Source organism: Cavia porcellus, unplaced genomic scaffold (genome assembly GCF_034190915.1).
Source record: "Cavia porcellus strain 051 isolate PalLab524CR breed Dunkin Hartley unplaced genomic scaffold, mCavPor4.1 scaffold_21, whole genome shotgun sequence".
In the NCBI taxonomy this organism is placed as follows: Eukaryota; Metazoa; Chordata; class Mammalia; order Rodentia; family Caviidae; genus Cavia; species Cavia porcellus.
This window is the reverse complement of record NW_026947504.1, coordinates 20741207-20768066: the sequence shown is the minus strand read 5'-3', so window position 1 is coordinate 20768066 and position 26860 is coordinate 20741207.

Genomic DNA, 26860 nt, shown 5'->3' with positions numbered 1-26860 from the left:
GAGGCCTGGGGACCACCAACATAAACCATGACATTTCACCCCTGGCCCCCAAGATTCATGTATATCTTTTATATAAAAGACATTTAGTCCATTTCCAAAGTCCTAAAAGTTTCAGCATTGCTGAAAAGTCCAAGTCCCAAGTCTTCTCCAAGATCTATGGCAAACTCTTAACTGTAACCCCCTGTACAAATGAAACAAGGTTAAACATTTCTGAAAGGCAAAGGCACAAGATAAACGTTACCATTCCAAAAGTTACAAACAAGGCACTATAAAGCATTGGAAACAAAGCAAGTCCAACATCCAGAAGGGCAAACATTAAGTCCTAGAGTTTCATGCCCAGCATTTGAAGCAATCTGGTTGCAAACTCCAAAAGGCTTCGGTGATTCCACCCTCACAGCATTCCAGGGATATCAGCTCCCACAGCTTCTCTCTTAAATTCTCTCTGCTCAGTTTTTGCAGCTTTCCTTGGATCATCCACGTTCCTGGCCTTTCCAAACTTCTGGGGTCTCCACTGCACCTTTGGCTTCACCTTTACATCTCCACAAATTGCCCTCTCAAGGGCACACTGCCTGGCTTCCCAGTCCCTTTGTAATCAAGGTGGAAGCTGTCTTACCCTCAGAATTTGTGCATTTTTCTTGCACCTAAAATCAGCACCATGTGGATGATGCCAAGGTTTGCTGCCAGCTGGAGCAGTAGCCAGGTTTTTCTCTCTCTTGGCTGTAGGGGTCAATTGCCTGGATTGCTGGGCTCTGTGAACCTGACTGTGAAGAAAATTCTCTCTCCATTGCCATTATTCTGGAACCTCATGTGGCCTCAATCGCCATTCTGGAGCATGGTGTTCTGTAGCTTTTTCCTCTGAGCAAATTCTTTCACTTTTGCAGTTTTGAGGCTGCAAAGGGTAGAGACCCACTGCTTCCTAAGATGCCCCATGGACATCTTTTTTATCTCTCTGTTTCTTCTCAGCAATCAAAGTCTCAACTCTGTCTTTACAATCCACAGCTTTATTGGAGTTTTCCTTCTTGCCAAACTCACAGCATTGTAAATTATCCTGTTGGGCTTTTTGCTCTTGATTTGCAACATAAAGCTGACTAAGAGCCCCCAACAATAGCAATGCCACAGCCTCAACATTTCACTGCCTTGAAATTTCCTTTGCCAGATTAATCAGTCGATTGCCTTTAGTCTCAGTCTCAAGCAAAGTCTCTGTGCATGAGCAAAATGCAGGCAAACTTTCTGCCAAACCATAACACACATCATGGGGAGTCCAACAACCAATGCAGTCCTTCCCAGCACAAAGCTCCTAAGCCTGGTCTTTACCATGAGGTTTTCTATCAGCCTTCCAGTCTCCTGAGCTCTGACCAGAATCTCCTTTACAAAATAGCTTAAGCTGCTCCGGCTCTATGCGTCCACGCAACATGTCCAAACCTTTCCAAACTCTACCCACAAGCCATTTCCAAAGCCTCTTGAAAAACATGGTTAGGTATAGTCACAGCAATGACCCCACTCCTCAGTACCAAATTCTGTCTTAGTTATTTTTTAGTTGTTGCTGAGACAAAATACCTGATGTCCAAAGTTGGGAAAGGAAAGGTTTATTTCTTATAGTTTTTGGAGGTTTCAGTCCATACTCAGTTGACTCCAAGGCAGGGTGACATGGTGGGGCCACAGTTCATGGAGGCTGCAAACAGCAAGCAGAAACTGGCAAGAGAGCGAGACAAACCTTCTTCCTGCCATTACACTACATCCTGGCTCCACCCCTGTGTAGGTGTAGCACTGACACCATCAATCCAAACTAGACAATGAATCAATCACAAATGCATAATGCAAATGCATGAGGCCTGGGGACCACCAACATAAACCATGACAAGCAGTTAGGCAGAACATAAAATTATAATTTCAAGTTCTATGTACCTAATATAGTCTTTCTCATATTTCTTGTTTCTGCATTTCTTGATTGGATTTTTCTTTTCCCTCAAAGAGAAAATGTATTTTGACATATTTCTGCTAATTAATTTTCCAGGATGTTGTGACAAGAAACTAACGCAATCAGTGATGTGTGTTTTTGTTTTCTCCCTTATTAGAAAAGATCTAAATCACATGGAGTTTTAAACTTACTTCCAGAAAAGTATACTAGATACAAAGATATTCATTAGTTTCCCAAAGGTCCCACTATCTTGCAAATCACAGTCTGAAGATAAGGGAAAAGTCATTCTTGTATCTCCAAGGGGCTTTATCTAAAACATGCAAGGAACTCTTCTATTTCTAAACCATGGCATAAAATTAGCTCCATGGAAAAAATCTGCACCATAAACTCAGACTGCATGGAGACCTAACAATCTCCATTGGGTACACTTGTACTAGACTAACTGATAAAGAGCTATCTCCTTACCCCTGAACAAGTAATAAGCAAAAAAGTCACCAGCCTGTTCAGTGAGTATAATTTTCTGCTTACTAAAAAAGGCCATGCTTTCTTTCAATTTCAAAACAAAAAAAGGAAAAGATAGAATAAAAAAAAGTAGTAGAAAGTAACACTGCATATTGTTATCCCAGTAGCAGCTGTTCAATGTCTTAGTGACCTTTTACTTGTTGTTGAGACAAAATACCTAACATCCAAAGTTAGGGAAGGAAAGGTTTATTTCTTACAGGTTGAAGGTTTCAGTTCATACTCTGTTGGCTCTAAGCAGAAGGGTGGGATGCTGGGCTGCTATTCATGGCCAGCTGCAAACAGCAAAAGTCAAAGTGAAAGAGAAAGCCAAAGACAAATGTGGTTACACTGGCCCCAGCCCTGGGTGGATGAAGTACTCACAACGCCAATCCCAGCTCTAGGCAACAACCAGTCACAAATGGTCGGGGAGGGGGGGCAAAGGAATATATAATCTATAACAATCAGGTTACAAGATTCAGGCATGAAAAAATGATCACTGAGAATACAAACTGTTCTTTTTGATGAACCAACACAGATTAATAGTAATCTATCTTGTATATGTATGCATACACACATAGATACACATATGCCCATGTACATACAATCTTTTCCCTTCTTCCTTTTCTCCTTCTCCTGTCCCAGTTGTTTTTTCCTTTTGAGCACTTTTTTCCTTTATCACAATATCTATTGTATTTTGGGTCTTATTACTCTTTCAGTTTTTTTTTAACACTAGGGAGACAATGCAGTATTTACAAATGTGAGTTTGATTTATTTCACTTATGAGTATGGTCTCAACTTGCCTCCATTTACCTATAAAAGCCTCACATTTGTCCTTATTTATAGCTGAGTAGTACTCCATTGTATAAAAATACCACATCTTTTTTATCCATTCCTCAGTTGATGGGCATTTTGGTTGTTTCCAAGATTTACCTATTACAAATTGTGCTACTATAAATGTGGGTGCACATAGATTGCTGTGGCATATTATTTTCAATTTTTCTGGTAAAATACCCACAAGGGGAATGGTTGGGCTGAATGGGACTTCCAATCCTAGTTTTTTGAGGAATCTCCATACTGATTTCCACAGTAGCTTCACCAGTCTATACGTCCATCAACAGTGGAGAAGTGTTCCTTTTTTCCCACAGTGCCACAACATTTGTTATCAGTTGATTTTTTTTTTTTTTTGTCTTTTTCCTTTTTATCAGTACCGGGGATCAAACTCACGACTGCCTGCTTGCAAGGCAGGCGCTTATGCCGCTGAGCTAAATCTCCAGTCCCATCAGTTGATTTCTTGATGGCAGCCATTCTTTCCGGAGTGAGATGAAACCTCAATGCTGTTTTAATTTGCATCTCTCAAATGACCAGTGATGGTGAACATTTCTTCATGTATTTATTTGCTGCTTGTATTTTGTCATCTGAAAAGTAGGTGTTCATCTCAGATGTCCATTTATAGGTTCAGTCTTTGAGTTTGAGGGTCCTAATGTTTTTCAATTCTTTGTGTATTCTGGATATAAGTCTTTTGTCTGAAGAAAATTTGGTTAAAATTCTTTCTCATTCTGTGGGGGTTTTTTCCACTCTTGGTGATTTCTTTTGAAATACAAAAACTCTTTCATAAGAAGAGATCCCAGTTGCTGATTCTTTGACATACTTCCCATGCAGTTTGTGTTTTATTCATAAACACTTTGCCTTCCCCTATGTCTTCAAGATTTCTACCTACCTTGTCTTCCAGTAGATTTATTGTTTCTATGTTAATATTTAGATCTTTGATACATTTTGACTTTAGTGCATGGTAATAGACAGATATTGTTTTAGTCTTAGCATGTGGAGAGCCAATTTTTCCAGTGCCATTTTTTAAAGAGGCTATCTTTCTTCTAGTTAACTTGTCTAGCCCCTTTGTCAAAGATAAGGTGGCTGAGTGTCTCGGTAATTGTGTCTGAATCTCCTAATCTGTTCCATTGATTCTCAGGTCTGTTTTTTGTTTATTTGTCCTTTTTTGTTGTTGTTTTTGCCAGTACCATACTGACTTTATCACTGTAGCTTTGTAGTATAATTTCAAGTCAGGGATTTTGATGCCTCCTGCCATGCCTTTGTTGCCCAGGATCTATTCTATTTGCTATTCTAGGTCTCTTCTGTTTCCAAATGAATTCTAGATCTGTAAGGTATGTTGATGATATCTTGATTGGGATTGCATTAAATCTGTATAATAGTTTTGGGAGTATGGCCATTATTAGTATGTTGGTTCTTCCTATCCAAGAGTAAGGGATATCTTTCCATTTTCTGACATCATTTTCAATCTCCTTTTTAAGAGTTTTCAATGTGTAGGCCTTTTACATCCTTTGTTAGGTTGATTCCTAAATATTTCATTTTTAAATGCTATTGTGAAAGGTGTTATTTCCATAATTTCTCTTAGTGAGTTTGTTGTTTGTGTACAGGAATGCTATTGCTTATTGAGTGTTGACTTTGTATTCAGCTACACTCCTAAATTTGCTTATTAACTCTGGTGGACTTTTGATAGCATTTTTGGGATCTTCTATGTAGAGTATCATGTCACCTACAAATAGGTTAAATATAATTTAACTTCTCCTTTTCCTATTCTTATTCCTTTTAGTTCTCTCTCTTGTCTGATTGCTCTGGCTAGTGTTTCCAGAACTATATTGAATAGGAGTGATGATAGTGGGCAACCTTGTCTTATTCCTGATTTTAGAGTGAAAGCTTTCAGTTTTTGTCCATTTAGTATAATGTTGGCTGTTGGTTTGTCATAGATGGATTTTATCAGTTTGAGGCAGATACTATCTATGTCAAATTTCTGTAGGGTTTTATCATAAACAAGTGTTGAACTTTATCAAAAGCTGTTTCTGCATCTATATTGAGATGATCATGTGATTTTTGCCTTTGGCTCTGTTGATATTGTGTATTACATTTATTGATGTGTGCACACTGAACCATCCCTGCATTCCTGGGATGAATCCCACTTGGTCACAATGTATAATCTTGATGATTTTCTGCCTTCTATTTGCAGTATTTTAGTGAACATTTTTATATCAATGTTCATTGGGAGATTGGCCTATAGTTCTTCTTTTTTGGTTGGGTCTTTCTCTGGTTTTGGTATCAGAGTAATACTTGCCTCCAGCAATAAATTAGGGAGAATTACTTCCCTTTCACTTTCATTAAAGAGTTTGAGGAGTACTAGTATTAAATCCCCTCTAAATTTCTTATAGAATTCAACTGTGAATCTATCAGGACCTGGGTTTTTCTTTGTTGGTATGTTTTTAATTATGTTTTGAATTTCAGTAACTGATATTGGGTTAATCAAAAGTTCTGTGTCTTCTTGATTCATCTTTGGTAATTCATTCAGTTCTAGGAGTCTGTCAGTTTCCTCTGTGTTTTCCAGCCTAGGTGAGCAAATATTTTCTTTTTCTTTTTTTAATTTTATTTAAAAGGAAAAAGAGAAAAACACAAAACAAAACAAAGCGGTATAAGGGTTCAAGTAATACAGAACTACACACACACACACACACACACACACACACAAAAAAAAAAAACCAGTAAGAAATCACCAGTTAATAGATTACATATTATCATCTTAGAGATAGGTGCTCAAATCACAGTATCAAAGCATACAAAGTGGACATTCAAACAGTGAGACTGCAAACAGTTGTGTTCAATGATCCAACCAAAAACATTAATATGGTCAGCTATTTAACACCCCTAAACACACTTGCTGTTGTATCCGTTAGAGCTCTTTTTTTTCCCCTCTCTTTTTTACAACAAAATTTACACATTTTGGGTTTTATTACTCCTTAGTTCTTATTACTTTTGGGGGGGGGGAATAAAGTCAAATATGGCAAAACAAAGCTGTCAGTCAAAACCAAGGATAGACATAGCACATGATGTAAAACAGAGTACAAGGTAATCAACAATGGTTATCAACAATGTCTCTTGTTTCCTTAAAAAGAATTGTCTATCTCATTAGATATTATAAAGTTGAACAAAACAGTAGAGAACAAGACCAATAAAACTTAAGCATTGTAAACATTACAGGACTTCCAAAGGAGACAATAGTCAAACCAGAATGGGCATCTTAGTGAATCTTATTGCCTTCAAAGAAGTTGCCTGTACGCTCAAACTTGATATTATCATACAGAATGGAACAGAGTCTAATCAGTCAAAACAAGATAGTGGGAGTATTACAGGACTTCAAAACAAGTTAATAGAAAATAAAAAAAAGTTACTATAATATATCCTGCTAATTTTTTAAAATTTTTCCCCTTAATTAAAACAAACATAAGAAATAACTAAATAATTTTTTTAAAGAATAAGGGAGATATTGAGATAAAACAGGACATAACAATATAACAATGCAGGTCAAAGCATGACTGTTTCAGCAACCTAATGCTTCACCACCAAATAACCCAACTTAATAGTAGTTACCATAGTGTCTGTCTTTTTCCTTGAAATATTTGAATAAAACTTCATATACTATAGCTTCAAATATTTCCATATCAAGAAGCCCAGAATAAAGCCTTTCCAATTAATAAGTGAAAACTTTATAAGGCTTCAAGGCCACATAATGGGGAATCATGATTACCACATATTTATATATATTTGAATCATTACTTACATTAGGGAAACTATTCGGTACTCACACATGCGAGATTGATTTATTTCACTTATGAGTATGGTCTCAAGCTGCGCCCATTTATTGATAAATATCTCAATGTGATCCTTCTTTATAGCTGAATAATACTCCATTGTATAGAGATACCACAACTTTTTTATCCATTCCTCAGTTGATGGACACTTGGGTAGTTTCCAAGATCTGGCGATTACAAATTGTGCTGCTATAAACATAGGTGCGCATATATCACTGTGGTATGATGCTTTCAATTCTTCTGGGAATATGCCTAGAAGTGGAATAGCTGGAATAAATGGGACTTCCAATCCCAGCTTTTTGAGAAATCTCCAAACTGACCTCCACAAAGGCTGCACCAGTCTACACTCCCACCAACAGTGTAGGAGAGTTCCTTTTTCCCCACAGCCTCTTCCAGCATTTGTTGTTGTTGGTTTCCTTGATCCTGGCCATTCTTTCAGGAGTGAGATGGTATCTCAGTGTGGTTTTAATTTGCATTTCTCTAATGACCAATGATGATGAACATTTTTTCATGTATTTATTTGCCATTTGCATTTCTTCATCTGAGAAGTGTGTATTCATCTCAGATGCTCATTTTTGGATTGGATCCTTGAATTTTGGGGGTCTGAGTTTTTTTAACTCTTTATATGTTTTAGACAAGAGTCCCTTGTCTGAGAGAGAGTTCACTATAATCTTTTCCCAGTTTGTGGGTTTTCTTTTCACTATGCTGGAGATTTCTTTTGACATGCAGAAATTTTTTAATAAGAAGTGGCCCCAGTTATTGATTCTGGGAAGCATTTCCCATGCAGTTTGAGTCCTGTTCATGAATTCTCTACCTACTCCTATGTCTTCAAGGTTTCTACCCAATTTGTCTTCCAATAGATTTAGTGTTTCTCTTTTAATATTCAGATCTTTGACCCATTTAGATTTTAATTTAGTACATGGTGATAGACATGGGTCTAGCTTTAGTTTTCAGCAAATGGAGAGCCAGTTTTTCCAGCACCATTTATTAAAGAGACTGTCGTTCTTCCAGTGAACCTGCTTGGCTCCTTTATCAAAGATAAGGTGGTTGAGTGTGTTTGTAGTTGTGGTTGTATCTTCTAATCTATTCCATTGATCTTCGGCTCTGTTTTGATTCCAATACCATGTTGATTTTACTACTGTTGCTTTGTAGTAAAACTTCAAGTCAGGGATTGTGATGCCTCCTGCTTTGTCTTTGCTGCTTAGAATTGCCTTTGCTATTCTAGGTCTCTTCTGGTTCCAGATGAAATTTAGGAGTGATTTCTCTAGATATATAAGGTATGTTGACGGTATTTTTATTGGGATTGCATTGAATCTGTATAACGGTTTTGGGAGAATGGCCATTTTCACAATGTTTGTTCTTCCTATCCATGAGCAAGGGATGTCTTTCCATTTTCTGAGATCATCTTCAATTTCCTTTTTCAGTGTATTATAATTTTCACTGTATAAGTTTTTCACTTCTTTCGTAAGAGTAATTCCTAAATATTTCATTTTTTTTGCTTGCTAATGTGAAGAGTGTAGTTTCTCTTATTTCCCTCTCTGTGATTTTGTTGTTCGTGTATAGGAATGCTATTGATTTTTGAGTATTGATTTTGTATTCAGCCACATTACTGAATTTATTTATTGTATCTAAGAGTCTTTCCATGGAGTTTAGAGGGTCTTCTATGTAGAGTATCATGTCATCTGCAAACAATGATAATTTAACTTCTTCTTTTCCTATCTTTACCCCTTTTATTTCTCTCTCTTGCCTAATTGCTCTGGCTAGTACTTCCAGTACTATATTAAATAGGAGTGGTGATAAAGGACATCCTTGTCTTGTGCCTGATTTTAAACTAAAGGCTTTCAATTTTTGGCCATTTAGTATGATGCTGGTTGTTGGTTTGTCATAAATGGCCTTTATTATATTGAGGTAAAGACCATCTATTCCAATTTTCTGTAAAGTTCTTATCATGAATAAATGTTAGACCTTATCGAAGGCTTTTTCTGCATCTATAGAAATGATCATGTAATTCTTATTTTTGGCTTTATTGATATGGTGGATTACATTTATTGATTTACATATGTTGAACCCTCCTTGCATTCCTGGGATGAATCACACTTGGTCTTGGTGTATAATCTTCTTGATGATTGGCTGCATCCTATTTGCCAATATTTTATTGAGGATTTTTGCATCTGTGTTCATTAGGGAGATTGGTCTATAGTTCCCTTTTTTAGTTGGGTCTTTCTCAGATTTTGGTACTAGAGTAATATTTGCTTCCAGGAATGACTTAGGAAGGATTGCTTCCCTTTTAATTTCATTGAATAGTTTGAGGAGTGTAGGCATTAGATCTTCTTTGTATTTCTTGTAGAATTCTGCAGTGAATCCATCTGGGCCTGGGCTCTTCTTGGTGGGTAAGGACTTAATTACATTTTCAATTTCATTAACAGAGATTGGGTTATTCAACGGTTTTACATCCTCTTGATCTAGCTTTGGTACTTCATATGTTTCTAAGAATCTGTCTATTTCCTCTGTGTTATCAAACTTTTGAGAGTAGAGGTTTTCGAAATAGGTTTGATGATCTTCTGCATTTCTATTGGGTCTGTAGTAATTTCACCTTTTTCATTTCTTATTGCATGAATTTGAGCTTTTTCTTCCCTTTTTTTAAATAAGGTTGGCTAGGGGCTTATCAATTTTATTTATTCTTTCAAAGAACCAACTCTTTGATTCGTTGATTCTTTGGATTGTTTTCTTAGTCTCTGTTGCATTGATTTCTGCTCTGATTTTTGTAATTTCCTCTCTTCTTTTGGCTTTGGGCTTGACTTGCTCTTCTTTTTCTAGCTGTTTGAGGTGTAGCATCAAATTATGTATTTGTATTCGTTCTGTTTTCCTGATGTGGAAACTCAGTGCAATAAATTTTCCTCTCAGGACAGCTTTCATTGCATCCCACAAATTCTGGTAAGTTGTATCTGCATTTTCATTTTCTTTTAGGTATTGCTTAATTTCTTCTTTAATTTCTTCTGTGACCCACTGATTACTCAAGAGTGTGTTATTCAGTTTCCATGTATTTGCGGGATTTTTGCAGTATCTTTTATCATTAATTTCTAATTTCAGAGTGCTATGTTCCGATAACATGCAAGGGATGATTTCAACTCTTTTGCATTTGTTTAAATATGTTCTGTGAGCTAATATATGGTCTATTTTAGAGAATGATCCATGTACTGCTGAGAAGAATGTGTATTCTGTTGTTGTTGGGTGGAACATTCTGTATATGTGTATCAAATCCATTTGTTCACAGGTGTGATTCAGTTCTGTTATTTCTTTGCTCATTTTCTGTCTGGTTGATCTGTCCCTTGGTGTCAATGGCATATTAAGGTCTCCTGTTACAATTGTGCTACTGATAATTTGAGTTTTCATTTCTGTTGATAGTTGTTTTATATAACTGGGTGCTCTGGAGTTTGGTGCATATATATTTAAGATAGTTATCTCTTCCTCTTGGAGTTTTCCCCTTACGAGTATGTAGTGACCTTCTTTGTCCTTTATGGTCATTGTTGGTTTAAAGTTCACGTTGTCTGCAAACAGAATGGCTACTCCTGCCTTTTTTTGGATTCCTGCTGCATGAAGTATTGTTTTCCATCCTTTGACTTTCAGTCTGTGAGTATCCTTCTGGGTTAGATGGGTTTCCTGTAAACAGCATATGGTTGGATTTTGTTTCTTGATCCATTCTGCTAGTCTGTTTCTTTTGATTGGTGCATTGAGACCATTTGCATTAATGGTTATTACTGTTAAATGCTGGTTTATTGTTGACATGTTATCTCTCTGCTGTTGCATCTTTATCTTTCTGTTCTGTTTAATTATCTGCTTTGCTTAGTGGTTTTTTCCTTTGTGTATCTAAACTGTCTTTCAATATTTTTTGCAGGGTTGGTTTGGTGTTCATGAAGTTCTTCAGCTGTTCTTTGTAATTGAAGTATCGTATTTCACCATCAATTTTAAATGATAGTTTTGCAGGATACATCAGTCTAGGTTGAAAATCACTTTGCTTTAGGATCTGGAATACTTCACTCCATGCTCTTCTTACTTTATTGTTTGTGCTGAGAAGTCTGCTGTGATTCTGATAGGTTTTCCTTTATAAGTGATCTGTCTTTTCTCTCTGACAGCTTTTAATAATCTATTCTTGTGTTGGATTTCTGGGATGGTGATTATTATATGTCTGGGTGTAGTTTTATTTTGGTTATGACTATTTGGAGTTCTATATGCTTCACTGATCCTGATGTCGGTTTCTGATCTCATGCTTGGGAAATTTTCAGCTATTACTTCTCTAAATATCCTCTTGACATCCTTTATGTTGTCTCCTTTTTCATTAATCCCTATCATTCTTGTGTTATTTTTCTTTGCATCATCTTGCAGTTGTTGAATTGTTGTGTCCTGATTCCTTGTTATTTTTAAAAGATCTTTCCTTTCCTATTCACTAGCTGCAATCCTGTCTTCAAGGTCTGAAATTCTATCTTCACTTTCATTAAGGCAGTTTTTACAACTTTCAGTGGAGTTTTTTTTTTTTATTTAAAGAAAAGGAAATGAAAAAAAAATACATGGAGATTAAAAAAAAGGGTAGAAATAATACTAAATTACAGACAAACAAAAGGTAAGAAATTGCCAGTTGATGAGTTACAAATTGTCTTCTTCGAAATGGCTGTTCAGGTTATAGAATTAAAGTATTTAGAATGACATTCAAAAAAGTGACCCTACAAACCATTCTGCTTTATGGCCGAACAAAAGCTCCGTAATATGATTATCAGTCCCACCTATTTGTTTTACATCTCTAAGAGGATAAGGTTAACCATATCAAAACAGAACAGAACATTTAAAAAAAATAAAAAACAATTTAAAGAAATACAGATTTCAAAGCAAGTCCACTGGAGATCTACCTTATCTAACTGTCTCTAGCTTCTTACAAATAGTTGTCCCTAAGTTCACCCACTTTCTATACTTATTGCATATTATAGAACAAATCAAATCATTACAGGATGATGGAGTCTTTTTAGGTCCTCAAGTTCCAGATTAGGGAAGACATTTCCAACTACCATCGCATCTCTCATTCTCTTTGTGATAGCCGTCCCCATCTCTGCATATGCTGAAGTTGAGCTGAAGAAACCAGTCCAGAGTCATTTTAATCAGCAAGCAATAGATTGCTAGAATTTATATTATAATGCTACAAAATAAGCCTCGGGTTTTTCAGGTCTCTTCCTCAGGGTATTTGTTCCTATCCTCTCTGTATTATAGGGAAAACCAAGTCATAACAAGACAGCGAAACAATTTCCTAGATAAACATGCAATGGATAAGACTTATAAAACTATAATATAAATGATCTTCCGTAGCTACTATGTTTTCTCTTGTTATTTTCAATAGATTTGTCAACAACACTGGCTTATTATAGTTAAATATACTATCACCTATTTTTATAAAAACTTATCTTTGACTGCATTGTAGTATTTGAGAGCTGTTACTAATTCATACCAGTATGGATATCCTTTACATCCTGTCATGCTCAGAGTAGTTTCCTCTACTTTTAGGGTTGATTCTAACATGCATACCGACTTCAAATAGGATCAGTCAAGGCCAACCAATAGTCTTATGATTCAGATACAATTAAGATCAGTCATAGTAAGACAATGTAAGTAATACAGGATTTCAGCTTAAGTCAATAGGAAAATAAGGATAGTTACCATGGTATAACCTGCTATTTTTGGTTCTAGAGGTCTGTGTCCTCAAATCTGATATGAGTGGACAGACCAGAACAAGTTTAATTCAATCTAAATATGGCACTAGGACTACTGTGTCTTTTAAATCGTTATACACCATTAGCAATGACCTCTGCTTTTTTTTTTTTAAATATAGTTTCAGAGCTGTCTCTACCAAAGACTAGCTTACCGTCTCTGCCTCATGTCTGCTACTCTACTTTTCTGCTATAATTTGTCCACCTTATTCCCTCATTCCATGGTCTGCCCCGTACACTGAGGCCTCTCTGCCACTGTAGCTGTAATCCTGATATCTCTTCCTCTCTTTCTCTGTAATGTCCTTCAGCGCTCTCTGTAGGGTTGGATTGGTGGCCACAAACTCCCACAGTTCCTCCTTGTCTTGAAAGTATCTTATTTCTTCATTAATTTTTAGAGAGAGTTTTGACGGATATATGAACTTAGGTTGCATATTTTTTTCCTTCAGGACTTGGAATATTTCTCCCACTCCCTTCTTGACTTAAGAGTTTGTGTTGATAAGTCTGCTGTTATTTTGATAGATTTCCCGTTATAGGTAACCTGCATCTTTTCTCTGGCTGCTTTTAATATTCTGTTTTTTGGGTGGATTTCTGGGATCTCGATTATTATATGCCTAGGCGTAGATCTGTTTTGGTTGTAGGTAGCTGGCGTTCTGTATGCTTCTTTTATCTGGATATCATTTCTTTTTGCTATACGTGGGAAATTTTGCTTTAATATCTCTGTGAATATTTTTTGTATTTCATTTTTGGATGTTCCTGCTTCCTCACTCACATTCTTTATTCTTAGGTTATGCATCTTTTTATCATCTTCCAGTTTTAGAATTGCTTCTTTCTGGTTCCTTGTTATTTTTAAGAGGCTTTTTCTTTCACGTTCATAAGCCCTAAATCTCTCTTCAAGTTTCAGAAGGTTGTCTTTAGTTTCTGTCAAGGCATTTTGCCAATATTCAATGGAGTTTTTAGTTTCCTGATATTCTCTTTGGATCTGTTTCATATATTCTAAGTTATGCTTAAATTCTTCTTCAGATGCTTCTCTTTCTTTTCTGATTTCCTCAGTTCTTCCATCTGTGTTCTCTTGGGCGGGGCTTGTCATTTCTTTAATTAATCTCTTTATATCTTGCCTCACTTGGATCAGGAGTACATCTTTAAATTCCTCTATGAGATCATGTAAATACTTTTTAATTTCGGCTGATGCTGTGTCGAGTAATGGATGGTTACTGTGTTTGTTCTCTTCAGTGTTTAGTTCTCTTGGGTTTAATTTCTCCTGTTGAACAGCTGGAGATTTTTTTTTATTTTTATCTCTTGTCATGTTTCTGGTTTCTTTCAGACTGTCCTGGAGTTCTCTGGCCCTCTCCGAATTGCTTAGGGCCTTTCAGAAGCGTGCTGGCTTGAGTTTTTGCTGTCCTCCCCAATTTGCTGTTATCTGGGGTAGGCTGGGATGCAGGGGCGGTACAGTCTAGTCTCTAGCCTCTGTGTCAGTTAGTTCATAAATTAGGCTGTACTTTCTGGTTGTCACTGAGTTGTGACCATTCTGCATCCGCCCATTGGGCCCCAAGCAGAGGCCTGGTCTAGCCCCAGTAGCTCCTGCCAGTTCTCCCTGAATCAGAAGCAGCTGGGTAATGGCACAGGATTCTGCCCAGGTCCCAGCCATTCTCTTCCAAACCTCTCTGTGATAGGAGCTCTAGAAAAGCAGATCTGCCCAAAACCAAGATGGCTCCCACTAAGTTCTCCGTGCAGAGCTGAAGCCAGCAAGCAATCAGACTCTGCCAGGACTCAAGATGTCTTCCACCAGCCCTCCCTACAGGGGGACCTGGTGATGTTACCAAGCTGCAGTTTCTGCCGCCAGGCTAATATGTCTGCACCAGATTCTGTGTTATTGATTTCCCCGTGGTGGCGGGCCAGCTGTTCTCTGGTCAAACCCAGCAGCCGCGGGGTTTTCTGTACTCACCAGAGTCTGGTGCAAGTCCCCACTCCGGGGCCGCCGCACACCAAGCCGTCCACTTTTCCCCACCTCGCGGCTCAGCGCTGACCGGTCAGATTTCTGTGCACCGTTTAGATTCGAAACGCCAGAGCTCTGTACATCTGCTCTGGTGCAGCGGTGCAGAACTGGCTGCCACCTGGAGTCTCGATCTGGGTCTCAGTTTCTGCAGTCCCCAAAAGCAACTCAGCTTTTCGTGCTGGGTCCACGAGTCTGTTTGTTGATTTAAGGGCGCGGGATTTGCAGCCTCCGGTCTCAGCACGACTTTAAATCCTCCAGCTGTACTGTCTTGGTTAATAAGAATCGCTATCGATTTGTCTGGTCCTCTCCATGCTGTCTTTTTTTTTAGCTTTGAGTTTGAATTCTCTGGAGAGATTCTTCGCTCGATCCCCTAGCTCGCCGCCATTTTCAGACTCTTCAGTGGAGTTTTTGATTTCCTGTATATCTCTGTGCATCTGCATTATGTATTCTGTTTGTTTCTTATATTGCTCGTCTAGGGATTCTATCTTTTTGTTTAATTCCTCCAAATTTTTATCTGTGTTTTCTTTAGATATATTCAGAATCTCTTTCATTTCTTTTATCATTTCTTCTTTTACCTGGGAGATTATTTCGAGTTTGAATTTCTTTAAAGCTTCCTGGAGTTGCTTGTTAATTTCAGTAGCTATTGTGCCCGATGAGGTGAATGGCATATATTGTCATCTATATACATTGCTCCTAGGGTTTCTTGAGATGGGCTGGAGGTTTGAGGTTGTAATTTGGTCTTTTGTTTTGTCATTTTCCTATATTTCTGTGTTTCAAGTTTTATTTGAAAGCTTCCTCAGGATCTATTGGAAATCCCCTTCTATGTTTGCAGCTACTGAGACTCTGGCACCACGCTACCCCAAGCCACTGGGCCTGCAGAACCAATGGCCCTCCTCTGCCTGCTCAGAACTCCACAGTTCCAGACAAGCTGGGCCTCAGGGACACTGTGCGTCCACCTGCCAGTTGGAAGCTCCATAGCTCTCCAATTGCAGCCGGGATGTGGAGGCAGATGTAGACGCTTCAAACCCACCTCTCCACTTCACTGCACCTGGAAGCCTGGAGGGACCCAAACAGTCTGGGCTCTGGACAGAGTGTGCTGAGCACTCACCACAGGCTACAGGGCCTCCAGAACCCGCGATGCTCCACCGCCTGCCGAGACATCCACATTCCTCCAGACACATGGGAGGCCGATGCAGGCGCTCCAGATCCGCCCAGCCCCTCCTCTGCACACAGATGGCTAGGCACAGGAGGCCCAAACAGGCTGGGCTCCGGGGATAGCGTGAGCCTGCCCACCTGTTGGAAGCTCAGCAGTTCTCCAAGTGCAGCCGGGATGGGGAGGCGGATGTAGAGGCCTCAAACCCACTTCTCCACTTCACTGCACCTGGAAGCCTGGAGGGTCCCAAACAGTCTGGGATTTGGGCAGAGTGTGCTGAGCACTCACCACAGGCCGCGGTGCCTCCGGAACATGCAATCCCTCCCTGCTTGCTGAGATATCCACAGTCCTCCAGACACACAGGGAGGCTGATGCAGGTGCCCAGATCCGCCCAGCCCCTCCTCTGTGAGTAAAGATTTTCAAAGCAGGTATTTATGATTTTCTGAACTTCCACAGGATCTGTAGCAATTTCACCCTTTTCATTCTTCATGGCATAAATTTGAGGTTTTTCTTTCCTTTTGTTGATAAGGTTAGTAAGTGGCTTTTCCATTTTGTTTATTCTTTCAAAGAAAACTGATTCATTAATTCTTTATGTTGTTCTCTTAGTATCAATTGCATTAATTTCTGCTCTGATTTTTATAATTTCCTCCCTTCTATGAGCTTTGGGCTTGACTTGCTCTTCTTTTTCTAGAAATTTCTAGAAGTTTTCTACAGATGCAGCATTAGGTTGTTTATTTGTGTTTGTTCTATTTCCTGATGTAACTAAAGGCCATGCTTTCTTCAGAGACATCAAGTTACATTAAAATACTCAAAAGCTCACTGGTGAGAGAAGAGACACATTGATTGATGCCTTTCCAGAGAGAATGCAGAGTCCCTTGCTGGCTCTGCAGCTCCTTTTGGTCAGGTACACGATCCCTTGTGTCTGTGAGCTCAGTTCCTCAGCTCTAGGATGAGGCTGCTACTCCTTTTCCGAGGGTGTTGTGAGGCTTCAATAGGTTAAAATATCAACAGGCTGGCACCTGCTTGGTGTGAATCACTACCCCAGCCCATCCCTCCTGAGTTAGGAGAAGTCCAAAGATAGAAGTCAGCCAAGCCAAGCACATCTGAGTCTTCACCTTCCTGCTCACTGACTGCATCAATCCCCCACCCTATCCTTTTAATGTTTAAAGCATCTTGAAATCCTTTACTCCGTACATAATGTTAGGTATGTTGCCCTGATAGGTTTCCAGCACTCAGATTGCCTGGGTCAAACTTGTCCAACTGCCTGAGGTGAGAGAAAGAATCAGACACCAGGAGCATACAGCCAGAGCAAAGGAGAATTCCCCACCAGGCTGAAGTGGGTCCACGCAGGGGCTTCTCCCTCCTTGTCTGCCAGGTTTCCCTCCAGTTCCCTGAACAGAGTGGGCATGTCCATGAGAAACCCAGAGCTTTACCTGTCAGTCTGTTTTCCCCACTGTGGTATGTACTAGGGAATAAGCTATATACAGAGTCCCTTTTATTTAATCAACTGATTGATTTTGAGATAGGATCTAGCAAAGTTGCCCAGGCTGCCTTTGAACTTGCCATCCTCCTATCTTAGCCTCCTGAGTAGCTGGGCCTGTGTCATCATACCTAATTCTAACCTTGTCCCCCACCCCCACCCCCACCCCCCGCCGCCAGTTCTGGGAATTCAATCTAGGGCCTTCACACTGAGCTGTACCCCTGGCCCTTTTTTAACTTTGTGATTTTAGAAAGGGTTTTGCTATGTTGCTTGCAATCGTCCTGCCTCAGCTTTTCAGAGGGCTGGGATTATAGGTAAGTGCCACTACACTTTGATAAAACTGTCCTTTTATAGTGTGCCTGCTTGCACTGTTAGCTAGTTCTTCTGTAAACCCAAGCAAAAGATTTCAGCAAATCTATTGCCACTTAAACTGAATCTAAGTTGGTCATTCTTTTCAGTCTTCTCATTTAGCATGTGACTTTCTTACTGGTCAACTTCAATCATATTTTATCTCACGTTATTGCAGAAGTTTTCAATTTGTCTCTTTGCCCATATTTGCTCACTAGTCTGACCTGTCTGCCAGCGTGGCATTTCTAAAGCAAACATTTGTGTAACTCTCATGCTTGCAACTGTTCCGTGATTGCCCATTTTTGCTGGATGTATTTCAAGTTTCTCGGTCCCCAGGCTTGTCTTCAGTTCATGTTCAGCCACTGCTTGAACACCCACACCTCAGACTCCTTCTCCTCAGCCACAAGAGCCACCTGTGCCGCACTCTCTTGCCTCCACACAGCTGAATATGCCTTTTTCACTGGCTAGTTCATCTGCCCTTGATTTTCCTCCTTACAGTGGACTCGAATTCACATCGCCTCCATATCAGTTTAGAATATAAGTTGGATTTTCTACACCAGAAGCAGGGCTCAGTTAATCTGAACTTTGCAATTCCTGCCTCCTCCCTGATCCCCAATGTAGTCAATCCAGGTATCTGCTCTGTACAACTGCGATCTGACCACACATCTGGACCTAACTCTCCTCCTGGTCAGGTACTCCAGGAGAACTGGCTGGAGCAGTAGGAATAAATTGGACTCAGGTCAGACACTTAGGCACTGGGCCATGTACCAAGACAAAGAAGAATCCTTTGACAGGCACGCTGAAAACACTCATGACCACTCCCCCGGATCAGGGTCAGAGTTCACAGCCACTCTCCAGAAAGAGACTTTTTAACCAAATTAGAGACAAAGTTATGGCACCAAAGTATGTGGTCAGAACCACAGTGAACACAACCAAATGCCTTTATCTTGCTCTTGGCTCACACCTGGCCTCCACCCGGCCATGTCTGTTGTTGAATGCTGTCCAAATTCCCTGCCTAGACTGAGTGGATCTTACATATCTGAGTCCTTCCTGGGACCCATGATTTCCAGGCTTAGGGTTTGGAGGTTAGCGTGGTGACTCCCACTCCCCTGAATGAGAACTTTCTATGCTGAGGATCTTCCCTGAGGTGTTCTACCAAGGTGCTGGCAGGTAGACAGTGGGCCACTGCAAGGGATAGCAGAAGCTGAAGCAGAGTCTGCCTCCAGGCTTTCCAGCTGACAAAGGGACGCCCATCTCCCCTTGCAGGCCATACTTCTGTGGGGCACTGCATCCCCCTTTGAGTGTCTTTCCTTGCCCTGGGGCTTTCCTTCCTCTGACTGCAGAGAAGAGGTGGCCTCACCACAAATAGAGGGTGCCATTCACAATCAAGGCCAGGTAGGACCATCAGGAACTTTTAGGGAGCTTCCCAAAGAGAGAGGAGAAACTTTCCAACCACCTCTGCAACGCAAGACATTCTAAAGATTTTACTTCAAAGAAAAAGAGGAGAGAGGCTGAGGGACTCTATCTGAGATGAGGGGTGTTTCCTGGAGATGTTACTGCATGACATATCTGCCCCTCTGTCCGGGAAATCCACTGAAGACCTTTTGGTTCAGGAACCCGAAAGAATGCTGCTTTCGGTGTTTATGAGGGAAATTTAAGTCACACACAAAGCAAATACTCACCTAGCAGGTCCAGGGCTAGCCTTGGATTAAAAAAAGTCCATGTAGATAGGGAAAAATAAATGGTAAATAAGTATATTGTGTGTGTGTATAACTTAATATAATATATTGTAAACAGATAAATTATATATAAAATATAAAATTAAGACAAATGTCCATAATTTAATCAAATTAGATATATAAAATTTATATACTATGAAATTTACATAACAAAAAGTTTTTTAAGGTGCTTGTTGGCTTTTTGTGCTTTTTGAACACAGGTTTAAATTTTAACATTTGCTCAAATACAGTCATTGACAAAACATCATAAGGTTAATCAGTACTGGGGCTTAAATTCTATTTGGAGTTTCCACTAATTTTAAATGCTCTGCCTTAAAATCTTGAGATGACAAAACAAAATAGAACAATAAGTGTGCCTCACTTTATAGCCTCGCCTAAGTTTCTCACAATCACAGTATGCATTGTCTTAAAATGCTCTATTACAGCTGATACATTGTGTCAACTTGAGAAGTTTAGAGCACTAAGAGACTCAGCAGGGAGCCAGGGTTGTTACTTTGTAAACATCTTCATCCTGTGCAAAGTGAGGGCACAGAGATTTTGTGAGTGCTACATCTGTTCTAGGGGAATGGGGATGGTGGTGATGGTGGCCTGCATACACCAGGGAGGAAAAGGGACTTGCTGTTTGCTCCTCCACCTTTTTTACCTTGGCTGCTTTTCCTGGCTGCTACCTTAAAATGTTGCCTGGGTGCCATGCCACCCTGCCTTGGAGCCAGCTGATTACAGACTAAAACCTCCACTATGAGCTGAATAAACCCTTCCTTCCTTCATTTTGGGTGCTGGGGATTTTGTTCCAGCAACAAGAGAGAAAAATAACCAAGACACTAACATAATAAAGAGTAAAGTAAGTTTTTAGCACTTACAAAGTAGCTTGATAAAAAGGAATGCCAGGAGCCCCCATTTAAGATCATTAGCACTACCCAATGTAAATTTAAAAAGTGCCTCCCAATATTAAAAATTACAATATAAATCCTAATTGATAAAAGATTGATTATGTCCTCTGAGATCTATCTTTAACTCTGGAAACATTAAGTGCACATGCCAGATTACTACAGCCTTAGTTCTGTGGTGTCATTCAGCAAGATAGTCATACTCATGAAATAATACTGCTAAAATTAGTGATTCTGCTCAAGCAGCCACCAGTAAACATTACCAGGGATCGAACTCATAACCTCATGCTTGCCAGGCAGGCATTTGAGCTGCTAAACTAAGTCTCCAGCCCCTACCAGTAAACATTTTATCCCTCTAGACTGGCTAACTGCTTAATATCTTTCAATATTCTCAGAGCAGCCAGTATGTGGTGCCTGCCTATAATCCTAGTGTGGTGGTCGACTTCCCAAGGTATGAAGGAGCCAGAGAAAATAATTTGGAAAGAAAAAAATTATTTATTAAAGCACTGGCCTGGTGATACAGCCTCCAGTAGCCAATATGGAAGACTGCGCACCTAACAGCTAAAGGGCAGGGTTTTTATTCTGTAAACAGCTGCTGGTCTCACAATGCAGGGGAGTGGGGTTTGCAGCGCACTACAGAACAGGAATGCGGCGGTTACATTTCTTGGGAAGAACAAGGTTCAGGTGGGCTAACAAGCAAGTTTAGATTAGGCAAACATCCTGTCCTGTTCTTAGGGTTACCTTTGATCTTTCTCTTGCCTCGGAGGAGACTTATGAGGGTTTTTTTTTATATATAGGTTACAACACCTAGCACTTGGGAGACTGAGGCAGGGTGATTGACACAGGCTCGAGGCTAGCTAGAACTATACAGCAAGACCTTGTTACAGCAAAACAATGACGAAAGGAACTCCACACAATATATTCTCAGAGCAGTTTGCCCTACTTCTGATGGGACGAAATACACCTTTTCCAGGGTACCCATGTCATATATCAACAGCCCTGGTGTCACGCACCAACTCTGAAGGCAAGATCTTAGGGACTTGCATTCTCTTCAGGAGCACAGGTAGGACATTACGTTGTGAACCAATCCAAAGATATTCATATAGCACATTCATTAAAGTCTGATAAGTTCAATATCTTTGAGTATTTCTGGGGTTCTGGTGGCAAAAGCTTGCTTACAAATTAAAATCAATAAGCAGTCAGCTAGTATGTTCAGGAGCACCCCTTCAGTGCAGGGACTCTGGGGGTGCTCTTCTATGCCCCCAAGTCTCTAAACTACTGTGATGGCCACTGGGTGGCCTATGGCTTCTGATGCCAGAAACCACCCTGCTGACCCTAATTCTAAAGACCAGCAGTGGCAAACCTAACGCGCGCATGCTACAGCAGGCTGTTTGTATCATTAAAAACTCCAAAAAGGTTTGTCATAACTGCTCTGCTCTTTACCATTGAAACAGAAATAACTGGCTACTTACTGGGCGTTCCAAAACAGATGGCTTCACAGATACTGGCCACCTGACCCTTTCTACCCCTGCCGGCATGCACTGTTTGTAACATGATTACTGAAGCCTAAGTACATTCCTTCTGTGGGTAGGTAGGAGGTCCCATTTGCCTTCCTTTAGGTTGTTGAAGGAGGTTGCCTCTCTCCCCGACCCATGGGCACCTGGAAAGCTCTTGGGGTTAATGGAGTGAACAGTAATGGTGATGGTCGACCATGCAAAATGCACCACTTATCATTATACATGACAGAGCTCAGTGGAATCTGCTTCCCAGCCCTTAGCCAGGCTGTCCCTGATAAAGGACTTAAGACAGTCTTGGTGCAACTTCAAGCTGTCATCGTGTACGAGATACCTCGTCAGCCATGGTCCCATTTTCCCTTTTTATTATAAAAATAGTTACCGGACCGTTGCCTAAGGATTGTCTTTTTCAAAGCTGAAGGGGAAACAGGGACGGAAGGAGGTGGGAAAGGAGAGGGCTCTGAGGGCAGGGATAGCCTTTTTGCATTGTAGTTTCAGACTCTAAAGGGTTTCAGGTTTCAGATTGCAGGTTTCAGATGACAGGCGGTAAACAGGAATTTATTTGATTTCCCAGTTAGATGAACATTGAATTTAATTGTTTTCCTATTTCCCGAGGTTTAATTGTATGTAGCTGGGAGTTTTCAGCGCAGAATATGTTACCATGGAATGAATGAAGAAGTTAGTGACATAAAAAGATGACTCCTGTTGAGTAGACAGCCTTCTGGCACGGGGCTTTTTAAAAGCGGGGGATTTGGCTCAGTGCTCTGCTGTAACAACGGTACCCCAATACAGTTCACGTGGCAGAAGATGGCTTATGTATGTTTGAATTCTTGAGCCTCATTTTCAATAAGTACTACTTAAATACATTATTTTGTTTCCTTATTAGGATGCCTTAATTTGGAGGAGTCAGTTAATAATCTGTTGATAGATTCAGTGAACACTTAGTGGTTTTCGGGTCCTTAATGCCTAGCACAGTGTGTGTGGCACACATTAGGCCCTCAGCAAATACGGAGTCATTTACTGCATCTAAAAAGACTCGTTTTTCTACTTCAGGTGATTTTCGTCTTCCAAGAGGCTCTTTACAAAAATTAGTGGACAATCATGGGGGAAGTGCCTCACTTCAGTCACCTCGTGCTGGTTCCAACTGAACAGAAATGTGGCGCTGCTGGGCCGCCACAGCAGTGCTGGGGTCCTAATGTCCAGCGCTGGCCATGGCTAGGACTGCTCTGGGGCCGTCCAACCATTTCCAATGCTGGCTGATCTATCTAACTTAAATTAGACGGCAAATGCTTGTCAGACTGCCAGAGCCCAAATACCCTGCCAGGTGCCAGGTAAAAAAATAGGCTGCGGTCCCTGTCCTTCAGAAACACACAGTCTTCCGTTGACAACGGACAGCTGTAGAAACGCCAAAATCCAAGCATAATAAAGTAAATAGATTTTTCAAAAGTGCTCTAGAAAAGCGCTTGCTGGAGAAGTCAGCTCCGTGGACTTTGAGAGGCCTGAGCGTTCATCTTCCCACGCACCAAGTCAAAGTCAGCCAGCCAGCTGGGAATGCAACGTGGCACCGGAGTTGGGGGTCGTGTATTATCTCATCGAACCCCCCAACACTGATCTGACTACTAGCCCCGTCCTACACAGGAGAAATCAGGCGTCAGACCTCGTGAAGGTCCCAGTGACCGTCACCCTGACAGAGCGGACCTCGGGGTGTGCTGGCGGCCGGAGCCGGAGCCGAGCTCAGCAGGACTTGAGGCCCCAGCCCGCGGCCCCACCGGAGCCCACGGGAGGCGGGACGGACCGTCCAGGTTGGAGGGAGAAACAAGCTGGGTGGGAGCCAGCAGAGGGAAACCCGGGCAGGCCCAGGTCGGTGAGGCGGGGCGGCGGGCCTGGAGGGCGGGGCGACGGGCCTGGGGGCGGGGCCGAGGGCCGGGAGGGCGAGGCCGGGGGCCGGGAGGGCGGGGCGGCGGGCCTGGGGGCGGACCGGCGGGCCTGGGGGCGGGGCTTCGGGCCTGGGGCGGGGCCGAGGGCCGGGAGGGCGGGGCGGCGGGCCTGGGGGCGGGGCCGAGGGCCGGGAGGGCGGGGCGGCGGGCCTGGGGGCGGGGCCGAGGGCCCGGTGACCCCGGCCCAGACCTAGGAAGGCTGTGGGCGGCTCAGCCCCACAGGTGCCTGCTGTTTTGGAAAACGGCCGGGAGCACGGTATTTACTGTTAAACATTCCGGGCTTTCAAGAGGGCCTTTCGGAGGCAAGAGCCTTGGGTTCTCACGGGAAGCCGACCCCGGTCGCGCCCATCTGGGGTCCGAGCACTCTCCCTTCCCTCCCCTCTCTCCTCCGGTTCTCTTGCCGCCTTCCCCTCTTCACTCCTTCCCCTCTTCCCTTCCTTTCTTTCTTCCCCTTTCTCATTTTTTCTTTCCCCCTTCTCAAGTTAGCACCACCGTAGTTCTGAATTCGTCACTTTCCCCAGTCTTTTGATTGACATTTCTCAAGTTTCATAACTTGGGAGACAGCGGTGTCCTGTGAAAACGGGTCCAGGACCTCAGATACTTCCAGCTTTTTTAAGCGTCTTTCTTCCTCAAACGCCGGGAACTCGCGAGCCTGCAGCCCTGCAGGGCGCCCCCGTGTGGCGGGAGCGGACAGAGCGCCTCCTCTCGGTTCTGCGCTTCACCGCTGGGGCAGGGATCAGACAGGAGAGAGCACGCTCTGCTTTTCTTTACAGCTCTTGCGGCTCTTCTTGACGGACGTGGGCTCTGGCAGCGGAATTCGGTGAAGCCCAATTTCAAGGGACCAAACCTGCCTAGGGGCAGCTTGGGAGTCGAATTCTTCTTGCAGGCGACCCCAGCCTAATCTTGTCATGCAAAAGAGCAGAGACAAGGCCTGGGTGAAATGCTTACCATGAGGTGCCAGGCACGTGTCAGACCTGGGGACTGCAGTCTCTCCCAAGCATCTTCACCCTTATCTTACAGAGGGAAAACAGATCCTTGGAGGCCCCAAGGGCCACATGTTTGGCACAAGTGAGAACCCCACGACCGAGGAGGGTCTCCCACTCTGTCCTCCTCTCCTGGAGCGGTGGCAGCCCGGAAGGTGTGTGCAGGGCTGTCACCTCGTGCCCGAATGCGCATCTGCGCGCCATGTACAGCACGCTGCATGTTCATGCTTCTGTAGAAAACAGTGCCATGCAACTGTTACTCTTACTGACAATTATAAGACAAGGCTGGGGGAGACGTGGTCGGTCACATGCTAACATTACGCTAGCTAGATCATGGAGCTTTCCCAGGTCTAGTGATGTAAAAGCTATTTTGCCTCTCACATCAAGTTGTCTTACATGTATCTTAAATAATGTTTCTAGAAATATGTCAAGTGAAGGGCTCGTGTGATCCCCGAGTCCCTCTTCTAGCTGAGTTATGTGAGAGCTTGTATCTGACACAAGATACCTGTGACACATTCTGACTTCCTACTGCCCTGTTTAGGGTTTCCCGGGGGCACAAAGAGGTTCAGGAACAGGCCCTTGGTCACCCAGTCTCTGCCCCATCCCAACCTGGAGTACAGGTTCAACTGTACCTTTACTGTGGGCCAGGTGTTTGCTGTTTGGCCTCCCCACGTCCTGTTAACCTGCGGAGACTCGTGTTTCCCCTTTGGGACAAAACTGTGCTTCCCTGGATAGGGTAGAGCCGACCCAGCCCAGACTTTGGGGGTGGTTAAATGTCTCGGGCCTGACTAATCAGAGTGACTGGTCCAAAAAACAAAAACAAGATCACAGTATAAACTGAGCCAAGCCCACACAGCTCCAGGTGTTGCCTTTTAAGGGAGAGAAATGTGCTTTCAGCAAGATTTTCTAGGGTGCTCTGTGGGCTGAATGTTGGTAGTGCTCAGCCCTGACCCCAAATTCATATGCTGAAGCCTCCGTCCCCCATGTGCCTCGTTTGGCGATGGGGCCTGCTATCATGTGAAAGTAGAGTCCCCTAAGCCTTCCTACATTGAAATTTCATCTCCTTTTTGAGGTATTAAGGGGGTGGAAACTTAATTTAGACCATGATGTTCAGAGGTAGGACTTTTGGGAAGTGGTAGGCTTAGATGCGGTCATCAAGGTAAACTTCTTGTGACTGAACCCTGTTGGCTTTATGAAAAGAGAGGCAGACAGACGGTGAGACCACATGGTCAGACATGCAGACAAGTGTGCCTTCTGTCTCTTGCACGTGATGTCCAGTGATGCTTTGGTACTCTACCAGCAAGCAGGTCAGTACCACATGGGCCCCTTACTTAGACTTTGTACCTCCAGAACCACGAGCCGAAGGAAAATTTGTCTTTTTGTAAAATAGTCTGCGAGTGAATAGAGGGCTTATACAGAAGTAGTTAAGACAAAGTGAGTTCATAAAGATAGAGCCCAAATCTCATAGCACTGGTGTCCTTGAAAGAAGAGGGAGATAAAGCAGAGGTCTCCCTCCCAGTTTGTGCAGGATCTGAGGGAGACCATGGGGGATGGGAGTGGTGGCTGTCACCATCCAGGAAGGAGGCCTCACTGTGAGCCAGGCCGGCCCAGTGCCTTCATCTTGGACCTGTTAGCTTCTGATACTTGAGAGGTAAATTTCTGTGGTTTCAACCTTCTAGCCCACACTGTTTTGTTATAGCAGCCTGAACTAATACAGTGTTAAAAGCACAGCTGAGAGTTATCTACTTCTACATCGGCCGGAGTGATCAGGCAAGAGAAAGAAAAAAATATATATAAAAGAAAGGAAGAAGTCAACTTACCATTGTTTGCAGATGGCATGACACTCTACATAGAAAATAAAAAATTCCATCAAAGACTCCTAGAATTAATTTGAAAAGTTAGCAATGTAGCAAGGTTCAAAATCAATATATGAAAATTAATAGCACTTTTCTACACCAATAATGAACTCGCTGAGAAAGAAATTAGGAAAACAGCACCATTTACA